The following is a 14,570-nucleotide window of genomic DNA, read 5'->3' as shown; positions in this document are numbered from 1 at the left end:
GAAGGTGGTGGGGGTCCGGGTAGAACCAAGCTGGGGGTTGGCTATATTTGGGGTTGCAGAAGAGCCGGGAGTGCAGGAGGCGAGAGAGGCTGACGTGTTGGCCTTTGCGTCCCTTGTAGCCCGGCGCAGGATATTGTTAATGTGGAAGGAAGCTAAGCCCCCGGGTGTGGAGATCTGGATAAACGACATGGCAGGGTTCATAAAGTTAGAACGGATTAAGTTCGTGTTAAGGGGTTCGGCTCAGGGGTTCACCAGGCGGGGGCAACCTTTCGTCGACTACCTCACAGAAAGATAGAGGGAATGGAAAAGAAGTAGATACCAGCAGCAACCCAGGGGGAGGGAGGGGGGGGGGGTAATCGGACGGACTCTCAGGGATGTTATTGTATATGTATAGGTATGTGGTATATGTAATTGTGTATTGGATTGTTGGATTGCATTTTTGGAGAGTATTTATTTTGGACAAGGCAGTTGCCATTTAGTTTTGTTTTTTGTTTTTGTTTATATATTACTTATTTATTTGTTTAAAACTGGCCACGGTTATTTATATTGCTTTATTGTTGTGTAAAAGAAACACTACGTATTGTTATGTTTGGCCAAAAAACTTGAATAAAATATATATTTTTAAAAATAAAATAAATTATGTCCTAACCAGCAACTCTCACATCCAGTAAAAGTGATATGTTTAATGCATTGGTGCTTTCAATGTCTGGGGCCTGGGATGAACTGTTCTCCATTCTTAAAAAATAAACATCGATTACCCATTTCATTTTTTCCAACTGAGGGGCAATTTAGCGCGGCCAATCCACCTACCCTGTTCATCATTGGGTTGTGGGGGGAAACCCACGCAAACACGGGGAGAATGCACAATCTCCACACGAACGGTGACGCGGAGCCGGGATCGAAATTGAGAACTCGGCGCCTTCCGACAGCAGTGCTAACCACTGCGCCAACGTGCTGCCCCTGGTTTTTAATTCTAACGGTAGAATGAATCATATAACTTCTACCTCAGAGGAAACTGGACCTCAGGTAATTCTAACAGCATGAATCCTGTAAGACAGAAACAATGTGCTTGCTGCAGTCAGGTGGAACTGAGTGGTGTGCAATCTACTCTGGCGTTAAACGGTCTCTTCCCCTTTCTCTCTTTACCACGCTCCTTTATTCTGTTTCTGTTTTGTTTCTTTTGGTATATCGGCTGAAGATTTGATTTGCTTTGGGTCTCTTGACGAAGATAGTCTTCTGAATATTTTTCCAGTCAGGCACATTCTGCGACTTTGTTGCTTTTTGGAACCAGTGCAAACATGATGAATAATTGGAAGGAGGCTCTTTGTTCCCCAATTACTGTGTCTGCCCATTATTACTATTACACAGATACATGGTCAGATAATTCAACACAATTGTTGGGATGTCTTGCTGAAGTTCTACAAGACGTTGGGAAGGACACACTTGGAATACTGTGCACAGTTCTGGTAACCCTAATATAGAAAGGATATTATTCACCTAGAAAGAGGGCTGAAAACTTTTGCCATGCTGCTACCGGATTTGATGGTTTGAGTTATAAGGAGCGGTTGTTTAGACTGGAATATTGTTCTTGGAGCCTCGGGGAGAGCTTGACGACCGCTGTAAAATAATGTGGGGGCGGATCAGGTAGATTATCCCAAAGGTAGTGGAATCCAAAACTAGAGGGCATAGGTTTAAGGTGAGAGGGGAGAGATACAAAACGGTCCAGATGAACAATTGTTTCACACAGAGGGCGGTGAGTGTCTGGAACGAACCGGCAGAGGCAGTAATAGAGGCGTCTACAATTGTGCGTTTTAAAAAGCATTTAAATAGTTACATGGAGAAGATGAGTGTGGAGGAATATGAACAATTGTGGGCAATTGGACAGGCTTTGTGTAGTAAAAGCTGGGCGGCATGGACAAGTTAGGCCGAAGGGCCTATTTCCACGCTGTAAACGTCTATGACCCTATGACCTGTCCCACCTTCCAGATCTGTGTCGTTAATTCGAGCACTCCGTCTATATGTCCAAATCGGTTTGAATGTCTGCCTCCATTTTTCTCAGCGACAGTGAACTTTGAGGCAGAATCTCAGCTGTGATCAAACTGGATGTTGGTGCAGGAGTGAGTGGCCGTGTAGTCTCCCGATGTTCTCATTTGCTATCAGTTCCACTTGCCACAGAACTCACAGATGACTATAACTGCGGGATAAGATTTTTAAGTGACATCTTTCCAACAATCATTTCAATGTCCTGTGATACATTTCAATTATGGGGTCTGCACTGCCTGTGAGATTGGTGGAGGCAGATACAACAGTGACTTTCAAATTTCAATGCGAGAAACAACATGCCTCTGGGGAAAGGTCCGTCGTGTGGGATTGAATGAACGGCTAATCTAAAGAGCCGCTGAGGTTAAACGGAATGAATGTCCTCTGTCGTTACTTCACGCACTTTTAAGTTTTTGGTCACGCCAGACTGTGAGGTGATGTGCAGCAACACCTGGAGATTCCCTCAATGCCACCCACCACGGCGAGTATGATCAGGGTAATCCTTTATATACAATGTGTCCGGGCTTGATTCGGCGTCAGCTTTAGCTCACTGGTTACTTCACAGCATCAACTTAACTGTAAGTTGGAACCTGTCTCCCCTTGGGCGCTGCCTGGCGCTTTTATTATTTCCAACATATGTATGGTGCAGAAATAAAAGCAGCAGCACATTTATAATTAGAAGTAGGTGTATTTTGGTAGAGTTTGCATTGATCTGTTTTAAAAAGAGGCTTGTGCCACATGTTTACTTTCTGGCCTCTCGCTGCGGAACTCTAGTTCGATTCCAGCTCTGGACAATAACTGACATAGAATATAGAAAATACAGCACAGAACAGGCCCTTCGGCCCACGATGTTGTGCCGAACCTTTGTCCTAGATTAATCATCGATTATCATTGAATTTACAGTGCAGAAGGAGGCCATTCGGCCCTTTGAGTCTGCACCGGCTCTTGGAAAGAGCACCCTACCCAAACTCAACACCTCCACCCAACACCAAGGGCAATTTGGACATTAAGGGCAATTTATCATTGGCCAATTCACCGAACCCGCACATCTTTGGGCGTATCACACATTGTCAATTACTCACTACCTAAATGGAGGAAAAGAGCATTAACCATTATCGATTATACATTTTTTGAAATTTCGGAATAAGATTGTTTTCGCAGGCAAATTAATGAATCCATTTTTTTCTACGTGAAACGCTGTTCCCAGATGTTCAAGAGCACTCAGGGAGTTAGAAAGCCTCCAGGACCAAGCAGTGCGTTTGATTGCTCCACCTGCCACACGCATTCAATCCCTCCGCCACAGAAATCCCACAATGCACCGCAATATCTTAACAAAGCTCCTCAGGCAATTGTTCCTTCGGCAGTACCTTCCAGACCTACGACCACTGCCACTTTGAAGAACTAGACAAGCCCCTACTTGGGAAAATCACCAACTGCAATTCCCCCTTCAAATCACTCACCACTCCCACTTGGAACCAGATAAACGTTCCTTCGCGTTAACGGGGAGGGGGGGGGAGAAAATAATTTAGCCTCCTCCCTAAAAGCACGTGGGTGTACCCAAACCTCACGGCCTGCAACAATTCAAGGAGGCAGCTCACCACCACCTTCTGAAGGGCAACTAGGGATGGGCAATAAATTATGTCCCAACCAGCAACTCTCCCATCCAGTAAAAGTGATCTTTTTAATTTCTGGGGCCTGTTCATGAACTGTTCTCCAATCTTCAACAGTAAATATACAGTACCCAATTCGTTTTTTCCAATTAAGGGGCAATTTCGTGTGGCCAATCCACCTACCCTGCACATCTTTGAATGTGGGGGAGAAACCCACGCAAAAACGGGGAGAATATGCAAACTCCACACGGACTGTGACCCAGAGCCGGAATCGAACCTAAGAACTCATCGGCGTGAGGCAGCAGTGCTAACCACTGAGCCATCCTGCTGTCCCTATTTGCCATTCTAACGGTGGAATGAATCATGTAACTTCTGCTTCAGAGGAAACTGAATCTAATGTATTTCTAACAGCATGAATCCTTGAAGATAGAAACACCGTGCTTGCTGCAGTAAAGTGGAAGGGAGTAGTGTGCAATATACTCCAGCATTAAACGCTCTCTCCCCCTTTCTCTCTTTACCACTCTCCTTTATTCTGTTTCTGTTTTGTTTCTATTGCTATCGGGTGAAGATTTGATTAGCTGTGGGTCTCTTGTGCAAGATATTCTTCTACGTTTTTTCCAGTCAGACACATTCTGCGACTTCGTTGCTTTTTGCAACCACAGCAAACATGATGAATAATTGAAAATTCGCAACACTGAAGGAGTCTCCGTGTTCAACAATTACTGTTTATGTGCCCATTATTACTATTCTACAGATACATGGTCAGAATATTGAATACAAGAGTTGGGACGTCTTGCTGAAGTTCTACAGGACTTTGGGCAGAACACACTTCGAATACTGTGTACAGTTCTGGATATTTTCACCGAGAAAGAGGGCAGAAAAGATTTGATAGGCTGCTGCCGGACTTGATCATTTGAGTTATAAGGAGCGGCTGGATAGACTGGAACATTTTTTCTTGGAGGCTGGGAGTTATATTGACGTCGTCTATACAATCATGAGGGGCACAGATTAAGTAGATTTTCCCAAAGGCAGTGGAATCCAAAACTAGAGTGCATAGGTATAACGTGAGAGTGGACAGATTCAAAAGGGTCCAATGGAACAATTGTTTCACACAGAGGGTGGTGAGTGTCTGGAAAGAGCTGGCAGAGGCAGTGGAAGAGGCGTATACAATTCTGCCTTTAAAAAGCATTTACATAGTTATATGGAGAAGATGGGTATAGAGGTACATGACCAAATGTGGACAATTGGACAGGCTTTGTGTAGTAAAAACTGGGCTGCATGGACAAGTTAGGCCGAAGAGCCTATTTCCATGCTGTAAACTTCGCTGACCCTATGACGTGTCCCACCTTCCAGATCTGTGTCGCTGCAGATTCGAGCACACCATCTAATGTCCAAATCGGTTTGAAATTTTGCTGTGGGTGTCTGCCTTGATTTTTCTGATCGACAGTGAACTCTGAGGGAATGAAAGTATCTGAGGAACAGGCAGGAATTGACATTGAGGCAGAAGCTCAGCTGTGATCAAACTGGATGTTGCGGCAGGAGTGAGTGGCCGTGTTTTAATTTGCTGTCAGTTCCAGTTGCCACAGCTCTCGCAGCTCGCAGGTGAATATAACTGCGAGATAAGATTTTTAAGTCAGATCTTTCGAATAATTATTTCAATGTACTGGCATACAGTTCAGTTATCTGGTCCACACTGTGAGATTGGTGGAGGCAGATACAACAATGGCTTTCAAATGTCAATGCGAGAAACGACAGGAATCAAATGCATGCCTCTGGGGAAAGGTCGGTCGAGTGGGATTGAATGAACGGCTAATCTAAAGAGCCGCTCAGGTTAAACGGAATGAATGTCCTCCATCGGTACTTCACGCACTTTTAAGTATTTGGTCACGTCTGGCTGTGAGATGATGTGCACCAACACCTGGAGTTTACCGTCAATGTTACCCACCACGGCGAGTATGATCACGGTAATCATTTATGTACAATGTGCCCATTCTTATCGCCGCCGTCAGCTTTAGCTCACTGGTTACTTCACAGCATCAATTTAATTGTAAGTTCGGGACTGTCTCACCGTGGGCGCTTCCTGGCATTTTTAATATTCCCAAAACATGTGTGTTGCATAAATAAAAGCTGCAGCACATTTATAATTAGAAGTGGGTGTATTTTGTTTCGAGGTTGCATTGATCTGTTTTAAAAAGAGGCTTGTGCCACGTGTTTACTTTCTGATCTCACACTGCGGAATCACAAGTTCGATTCCAGCTCTGTACACTTTGCAGGAGATGTTGTCAAGTGACATTGCTTAAGTGTTTCCCTGCCTACCGCCTCCACTATCCGAAAAAAAAGACAATCACTGTAAGGATCCCAGCCGAGTAAAGATCAAGAGGGAGACTCGAGGGCAGGTAGAAGTGGAAAGAAGTAGAACTGTTGCGTCACAGACTGCAGTGAAAGAGCGCGAAGAGAGCGGCGGGGACACAGTGAAAGAGCGCGAAGAGAGCGGCGGAGACGCAGAGAAAGAGGGCGAGGAGAGCTACGGGGGACACAGTGAAAGAGCGCGAGGAGAGCTACGGGGGACACAGGATAAAAGAGCGCGAGGACAGCGTCGGGGACACAGGATGAATGGGCGCCAGGAGAGCGGCGGGGTCACAGGATAAAAGAGCGCGAGGAGAGCGGCGGGGACACATGATAAAGGGACGCGAGAAGGGGAGCGGGGAGGGAGGATAAAAGAGCGCGAGGAGAGCGGCAGGCGACACAGCTGCCGGAGAAGTGGCCTTCAGATTTTCGGCGGGAGCAGTGGCCAGGGGTCTGTCGGGAAGGTAAGTTTTCCTCTTTCAAAGCTTTAAAAACTTACCTTGAAGAGTGACATCACAGCAAAGCAGTGACCTGATTGTCTGGGAAGGAAAGTGCTCCAATTAGCAGTGGCTGGGAGAAATTTAACTCTTCGTGTGTTGGTAAGTGTGGAAGGGAAGTTAATGAGTTACCAATTTAGATGCATGCTGGGAATATTAACGATATTTTAACACTGCTTTTAAGCGAAAGTAAGAAGGTCAAGTAATGTAAACCAAATACTGCTTAGTATGTGGTACTGGCCTTATTATGATAATACGTTGTTATTCCGAAGGACAACAAAATGCGGACTCGGATTGTTTTCAAATCAAGGGCAAAACATTCATTTTTCCTCTTTATCTCTTCAAAGTTGTTTATTTTAACCTATAAATATAATGGTTTTTCACTGCATAACTCAGAGTGCAGTGCCTTGGCTTTGCAGCTGAAACACTCTCTCTCCACAAGTATATTTGTGTAAATAAATTTCCTTAAATCGAACCTCGAGGAATTTGTCTTCATAATGATTTTCACGACAAATTGGCGCAGTCGGTGCAGTTTCCCTAATTTAACGGGACGTGAACCCCGAAACGAATCTCTAAACAGGACTCTCTCAGCTGAAAGGGAGAGAGCTACAGCGCGACCCGAGCTGAAAGGGGGGTCTGCGGCTCGGCAGCCTTAATTACTGGCCAGTGACTCATGCTCGGAGAGTTATCTTAATTAATGAATCAATGATAGCTGCATGGGAAGAAAAAGGTGCCTTAGAGACTAAAAGAAAAAGAAAAAGACTTCGAGGTTCGTGAAAGGATAAACAGCGGTGTGCACTCCCTGTAGTATTTATAAATGATTTCCGATCTCCGCGGTTGTTGTTATTGTTATATATATGTTCTAACGTATTTTGCGGACGGAACGATGAGCACTAAACTCGCCGTTCCCTCACATGTCGTCTCAAAGCCTCGGTAAAGACATCCGGAGCGAGAAAGACGGTGAACTCCTGAAAGAGGACAGATAATGGAGTCAAAATCAGTAAGAAAATGAAAATAAACAATCGTAAAGCAACGGAATGAGGTTGGTAAACCTATATGTCCCGCATAGGAATCTAATGAAGCTGACCCCCTTTCGGAAAAAAAAACAGGGGAGTAAAAGTAAATCGAAGATTAAGGTAAAAGCGAGATTTATCTGTTGCCGTGAGATAAGGCTAACGGTTAACTGTGATATTTGTGAGCTGTGAGAATCTGTGTGTTTTGTTGAACCAATTAATTTTCTTCAAAGCATGAAGTGGGTTGTATATTTTATCGTCTGTCTTTGTGAGACAGAGGTTATAACTTAAGTGATTTTTGTTGAGATTTCTCGAATGAATGGAAACATTGGAAATTACGATCAGTTTAAAAGAAAGAAAGTGTCTTTACGAATAAAATGAGTCCCTCGAACACTGGTTGGAAATAGAGGGAAAGAGGCTATCGTGCCAGGGGCCAAGAAGCATTTAACCCCCAGGAAGGATGAACCGGAACTGGCGACACCTGATCCTATTGGGCAGACAGACACTCTGCAAATTAGGAACGGTAATACATCGCTTTGAGAATGGAATGTTTATGGAACTGTCTCAAATACGAGCTCACGGTCCCCTTCAGTATTTAGTTTTTAAGAAATGAAATGAAATGGCTTATTGTCACAAGTAGGCTTCAAATGAAGTTACTGTGAAAAGTCCCTAGTCGCCACATTCCGGCGCCTGAAACGGGAATCGAACCGTGCTGCTAGCCTGCCTTGGTCTGCTTCAAAATCCAGCGATTTAGTCCAGTGTGCTAAACCAGCGCCTCTGTAAACTGTGCACTACTGTAAACAGTCTATGTAAACAGTGCTTACAGTAAATATTGTTCATGTAAACCGTACAGTGCTGTAAAGAGAGTATATGTAAATTATGTCCTAATGTAAACAGTGTGTATGTAAATTGTAAACTACTGTAAACAGAGTGAATGTAAACAGTACGCTACAATAACCAGTATTTATGTGAACCGGACACCGCTGTAAAAGAAACTCGATGTGAACAGTACCCTCAATTAAACAGAGTTTATTACATCGTATACTGCTCTAAACAAAGTCCATTTAAACACTGCCCAACAGTAAACAGTGCTAATGTAAACCGGACACCGCGGCAAACAGTGTTTATGTAAATAGCGCCTTACAGTAAACAGTGCCGACGTAAACCGTACTCTGCTGTGAACAGAGTCTATGTAAACAGATTCCTGCAGTAAACAGTGTCTGTGAAAACCGTGCACTGCTGTATGTGGAGTCTATGTAAACAGAGCCCTATAGTAAAAAGTTTTTGAAAAACGTAACCTGCTGTAATAAGTGTCTATGTAAAGAGTGCACTACAGTAAGCAGTGTTTATGTACACCCTCTGCTGTTGTAAACAAAGTCTAGGTAAACAATGCCATACATTTAGATACACCGTACACGGTAGTAACCAGAGTCTATGTAAACATTGCCCTACAGTAAACATAATGAAAGTAAACCGTGCGCTAATATAAACAGAGTCTGTGTAAACAGAGCCCTACAGGAAGCAGTGTTTACGTAAGCTGTACACAGTTGTTAAAAGCACCTGTGTAAACAGTGCCGTACAGTAAACCGTGCTTATGCAAAATGTACACTGCTGCAAATAGGGACTATGTAAACAGTGCACTCCAGTTAACAACGTTTAAACAGTGCCCGACAGAATACAGTGTCTATGTAAACAGTGCCCGAAGTAAACAGTGTTTCTGTAAATCGTACACTGCTGTAAACTTTGACAAATGTAAACAGTGCTCTACGCTAGACAGTCTATGTAAACAGTGCGCAACTGTAAACAATATTTATGTAAACCGTACACTACTGCAAACAGAGTCTATGTAAACAGTGCCTTACAGTAAACAGAGTTAAAGTACACCATACACTACTGTAAACAGAGTCTAGGTAAACAGTGCCCTACTGAAAACAGTGTTTGCGTCAACCGTACAATACAGTAAACATGGTCTATGTAAACATGATCTACAATAAGCAGAGTGAAAGTTAACCATGCGCTGCTGTGATCAGAGTCCATGAAAACAGTTACCTGCAGTAAAGTAATAATATAAGCCGTAGCCTGCTGTCAACAGAGTCTATATAACAGTCCCCTTCAGTAAATTGTATGTATGTAAACCGTACACTGCTGTAAACAGAGTCTATTAAACAGTGTCCTACTGTAAACAGTGTTTATGTAAAATGTACACTGCTGTAAACAGAGTGAATGTAATCAGTGCCCTTCAATTAACAGTGTTTATGTGAACCATACACTGTTGTAAAAAAACAGCTATGTGAATAGTGCCTTAAATTAAACTGTGTTTATTAACTCGTATACTACTGTAAACAAAGTCCATGTAAACACTGCCCTACAGTAAACATTGCTAATGTAAACCGGACGCAACTGCAAACAGTGTCTACGTAAGCAACGCCCTACAGTAAACAGTGCCAACGTAAACCGTACTCTGCTGGAAAACAGGGTCAATGTAAACAGTGTCCGGCAGTAATCAGTGTCTATGTAAACCATTCAGTGCTGTCAGCAGAATCTATGTGAAGAGTGCCTTACTGTTAACAGTTATTAAAAACCGTACCCTGCTGTAATAAGAGTCTATGTAAACAGTGCAACACAGTAAGCAGTACCCTATACTGTTGTAAATAGAGTATATTGAAACAATGCTTTCCGGAAAACATTGTTTAGATACACCGTACACTGCTGTAACCGAAATCTATGTAAACAGTGCCCTACAGTAAACAGTGTTTATGTAAACCGCACGCTGCTATAAACAGAGTTTCTGCAAACAGTGCACTGCAGTAAACAGTGTTTATGTCAATCGTAACTGCTATAAACAGGGTCTACGCAAACAATGCCCTACAGTAAACAGTGTTCAAACAGTACCATACAGTAAACAGAGCATATATAAAATGTGCCAAACAGTAACCAGTATTTAAGCAATGCCCTACAGTAAACAGTCTATGTAAAATGTGCCCTGCAGTAAACAGTGTGTATGTAAAATGTACACTGCTGTAAGGAAAGTCGGTGAAAACAGTGCCTTACAGTAAACAGAGAAATTAAACCGTACACTACTGGAAACAGTCTATGTAAAACTTCGCTCCAGTAAACAGTATTTAAACAGCACCTTACAGTAAACAGAGTGAAAGTAATCCTTACATTAAAGTGAACAGACCCTTTGTAAACTGTGCCTTCTAGTAAAACGTGTTAATGTAAACCGTACACTGCTGTAAAAAGAGTCTATGTAATCAGTGCCCTACAGTAAACAGTGTTTCTGCAAATCATACTCTGCTGTGAACAATGTCTGTGTAATCAGTGCCCTACACTAAACAATGTATATGTAAACTGTACACTGCTGTAAACAGAGTCTACGTAAACAGGGCCCTGTAGTAAACAGAGTGAAAGCAAACTATACACTACTGTAAACAGAGTCTGTGCAAACAGTGCCCTACAGTAAACCGTGCATATGTAAAATGTACGCTGCTGTAAACAAAGGCTATGTACACAGTGCACTAACGTAAACAAAATGTAACCTGTGCCCTACAGTAACAGACTCTATGTAAACAGTGCCCTACAGCAAACAGGGTGAAAGTAAACCATACACTTCTGTAAACAGAGTCTATGTAAACAGTGCCCTACAATAAACAGAGTTACTGTAAATCCTACACTTCTGTAAACAGAGTCTATGTAAACTGTGCCCTACAGTAAACAGTGTTTCTGTAAATCGTACACTGCTGTAAACAGTGACTGTGTAAACAGTGCTCGACACTAAACAGTCATCCTAACAGGGCGCTATAGTAACCAATGTTTATGGAAACCGTACACTACTGCAAACAATCTTTGTACATGTGCCCTGTAGTTTATATAGTCTATTTAAACAGTGTCCTGCATTAAACACTATACTTAAACCGGGCATTTCAGCAAACGGTGTCTATGGAAACAGTGCCGTACAGTAAACAGTCTTATTGTAAACCGCACACTGCTGTAAATAGTCTCTGTACACAGTGACCTACAGTTATCAGTGTTTATGTAAACCGTACACTACTGTAAACAGAGTCTATGTAAATACAGCACTACAGTAGACAGTGTTTATACAAACGGTATACACGGGAAAGAGACTATATAAACAGTGCCCTGTTGTAAACAGGCTATATAAAATGTGCCGGATAGTTAACAGTCTTTATGTAAACCACACACTGCTGTAAATAGTCTATGTAAACAGTGCCTAATGTAAACATAGTCAATTTAAACAGTGCCCTACAGTAAACAATATTTAAACCGGGCGTTGCTGTAAACAGAGCCTATGTGAACTGGACCTGCAGTAAACAGTGTTTATGGGAACCGTACCACTGTTGTAAACATCGTCTATATAAACAGCGTACTTCAGTAAACAGTGTGTATGTAAACCGTACACTGCTGTAAAGTCGACGTAAACAGTGCCATACAGTAAACAGTGTTTATATAAACCGTACACTGCTGTAAATAGTATATGCAAACAGTGCGTACTGTAAACAGTGTTTATGTGAATCGCACCCTGCTGTAAAAACAGTCTGTGTAAACAGTGCCAGACAAGATTGCTGACCATACAACTGTATTGGGTAGGATCTCGAACAGCGATGAGTCAGAATACTGGACGGAGTTAGAGAACCCAGTGGTGTGGTTTAACGACAATAATCTCACCCTCAATGTCAGCAAAACTGAAGAGCTGGTCATTGACTTCAGGAAGTGAAGTATTTTATACGCTCCTCTCTGCATCAACGAAGCAGTGGTGGGGATGGTTTACAGCTTCAAATTATTAGGTGTGCACATACAGATCATATGTCCTTGGTCGACACTAAGACCAAGAAAGCAGTGCAGCGCCTATACGTCCTCAGAAAACTAAGAAAATACGGAATGTCCAAACTGACTCTTACCGATTTTAGTAGATGCACCATAGAAAGCATCCTAACTGGCTGCATCACAGCCTGGTATATCACCTACTCGACCTAAGAACGAAAGAAACTGTAAACAGTCGTGAACACATCCAGTCCATCACACGAACCCGCCTCCCGTCATTTATTCTGTCTACACCTACCGCTGCCTTGGGAAACTGGGCAGCAGAATCAGATACTCCTAACACCCGGTCTACTCACTCTTCCAACCTCTTCCATCTGCCAAGAGGTACAAAAGTCTGAGAGCACGCACGCACAGACTCAAAAACAGCTTCTTCTCCGCTGTTACCAGACTCCTAAACGAACCTCTTATGGACTAGTCTGATCTATTAGCACGCTTCCCTACTGCGGAGTACTACATCTGTGTGCTTCACCCGATGCCAGTGTCTATGTATTTACATGGTGTAGTTTATGTTTTCCCGATGTATTTTATTTTCATTTCCGGAATAATCTGTTTGAACTGTGCGCAGAACAATGCTTGTCACTGTACCCCGGGACACGTGACAATAAACCATTCCAATCCAATCCAGCTCTGCCCAATAACCAAAAGCCTGGTTTCCAGGTTGTGCACGACTGCTGCAGTCATGGGTAAAGAAAAACCTTAGGTTGAAATGCAATTAGGCATTGTAAAAGTTTGGGCGAATGCAATTTTGTTTGGATTAAGGAGATTCCCTGAGGAGTTACTTATTACACTTTGTCAATTGTTCACCACTTAAATGGAGGAAATGTGCATGAAGAATACTTTCTTTATGGATTATCTCATTTTTGAATTGAAGAAGAGGATGTTTACTCAAGCATATTAATGAATCCATTTTGTGTTTTCACGTGACACACTGTACCCCATATCTGCAAGAACACTCAAGACGTTCTGAAAAATGAAAAAAATGAAAATCCCTTATTGTAATAAGTAGGCTTCAAATGAAGTTACTGTGAAAAGCCCCTTGTCGCCACATTCCGGCGCCTGTTCGGGAAGGCTGTTACGGGAATTGAACCGTGCTGTTGGCCAGCCCTTTTCTGCTTTCAAAGCCAGCGATTTAGCCCTGTGCTAATCAGCCCCTGAACCATCTAGGACCAAGCATCCCACTTGATTGCGCCCACTTCCGGAAGCACTGACTCCCTCCACCGCGGACTCACAGTGGCAGCGCTGCACACCACCCTCAAATGCACTGCGGTGACTCATCAAGGTTCCTGAGCCAGCACCTTCCAAATCCACATCCACTATCCCATGGAAGGACAGCAAAAGGCCGTAGGTGGAGGTCTTCCCTCAAGTCACACACAACTCCAACTTGGAATCATAGAATCGTTCCTTCACGGAATCGGGAAAAATTCCTGAAACTCCCTCCCTAAAAGCACGGTGTGTGTACCTGCACCTCAGGCGTTGCAGCGGTTCAAGAAGGCAGCTCACCACCACCTTCTCGAGAAGAACTAGAGATGGGAATTAAATCCTGCCCGAACCAGCAACTCGCCAATTCCATAACAGTGATCTCTTTAATGCTTTGAATTTGTGGGGGAGCTAGTTTAGCACAGTGGGCTAAACCAGCTGGCTTCTAATGCAGAGCAATGTCAGCGGCGCGGCTTCAATTCCGGAACAGGCCTCCTCGAACAGGCGCCGGAATGTGACAACTCGGCGTTTTTCACAGTAACTTCATTGAAGCCTATTTGTGACAATAAGCGATTGCTATTATTATTATGAACTGTTCTCAATTCTTCCGGTGGAGTGCATCATGTTACTTCAGCTTCAGAGGAATCTGGATCTCAGGGATTTCTAACAGCAGGACTCCTGGTCCACAGAAACAATGTGCTTGATGCAGTAAAGTGGAAGGGTGTGGGGTGCAATCTAACCTGGCTTCAAACGCTCTCCCCCTTTCTATGTTTCACACTCTCCTTCGTTCTGTTTCTGTGTCTGTTTTCTTTCTCTTGGTATCGGGTGAAGGTTTGATTTGCTGCAGTTCCCCTGAGCAGAATATTCTTCCACATCGTTTTCCAGTCAGACACATTCTGTGACTTTGTTGCTTTTTGGAACCACTGCAAACACGAAGTGAACTTGGAACTTCACGACACTGAAAGAGGATATTTACTCCGTCATTACTGTGTCTGTGCCCATTACTGTGATACAGACACATGGTT

This window comes from Scyliorhinus torazame, chromosome 20 (genome assembly GCF_047496885.1).
Source record: "Scyliorhinus torazame isolate Kashiwa2021f chromosome 20, sScyTor2.1, whole genome shotgun sequence".
Taxonomy (NCBI): Eukaryota; Metazoa; Chordata; class Chondrichthyes; order Carcharhiniformes; family Scyliorhinidae; genus Scyliorhinus; species Scyliorhinus torazame.
Note: the sequence above shows the minus strand (reverse complement) of the source record.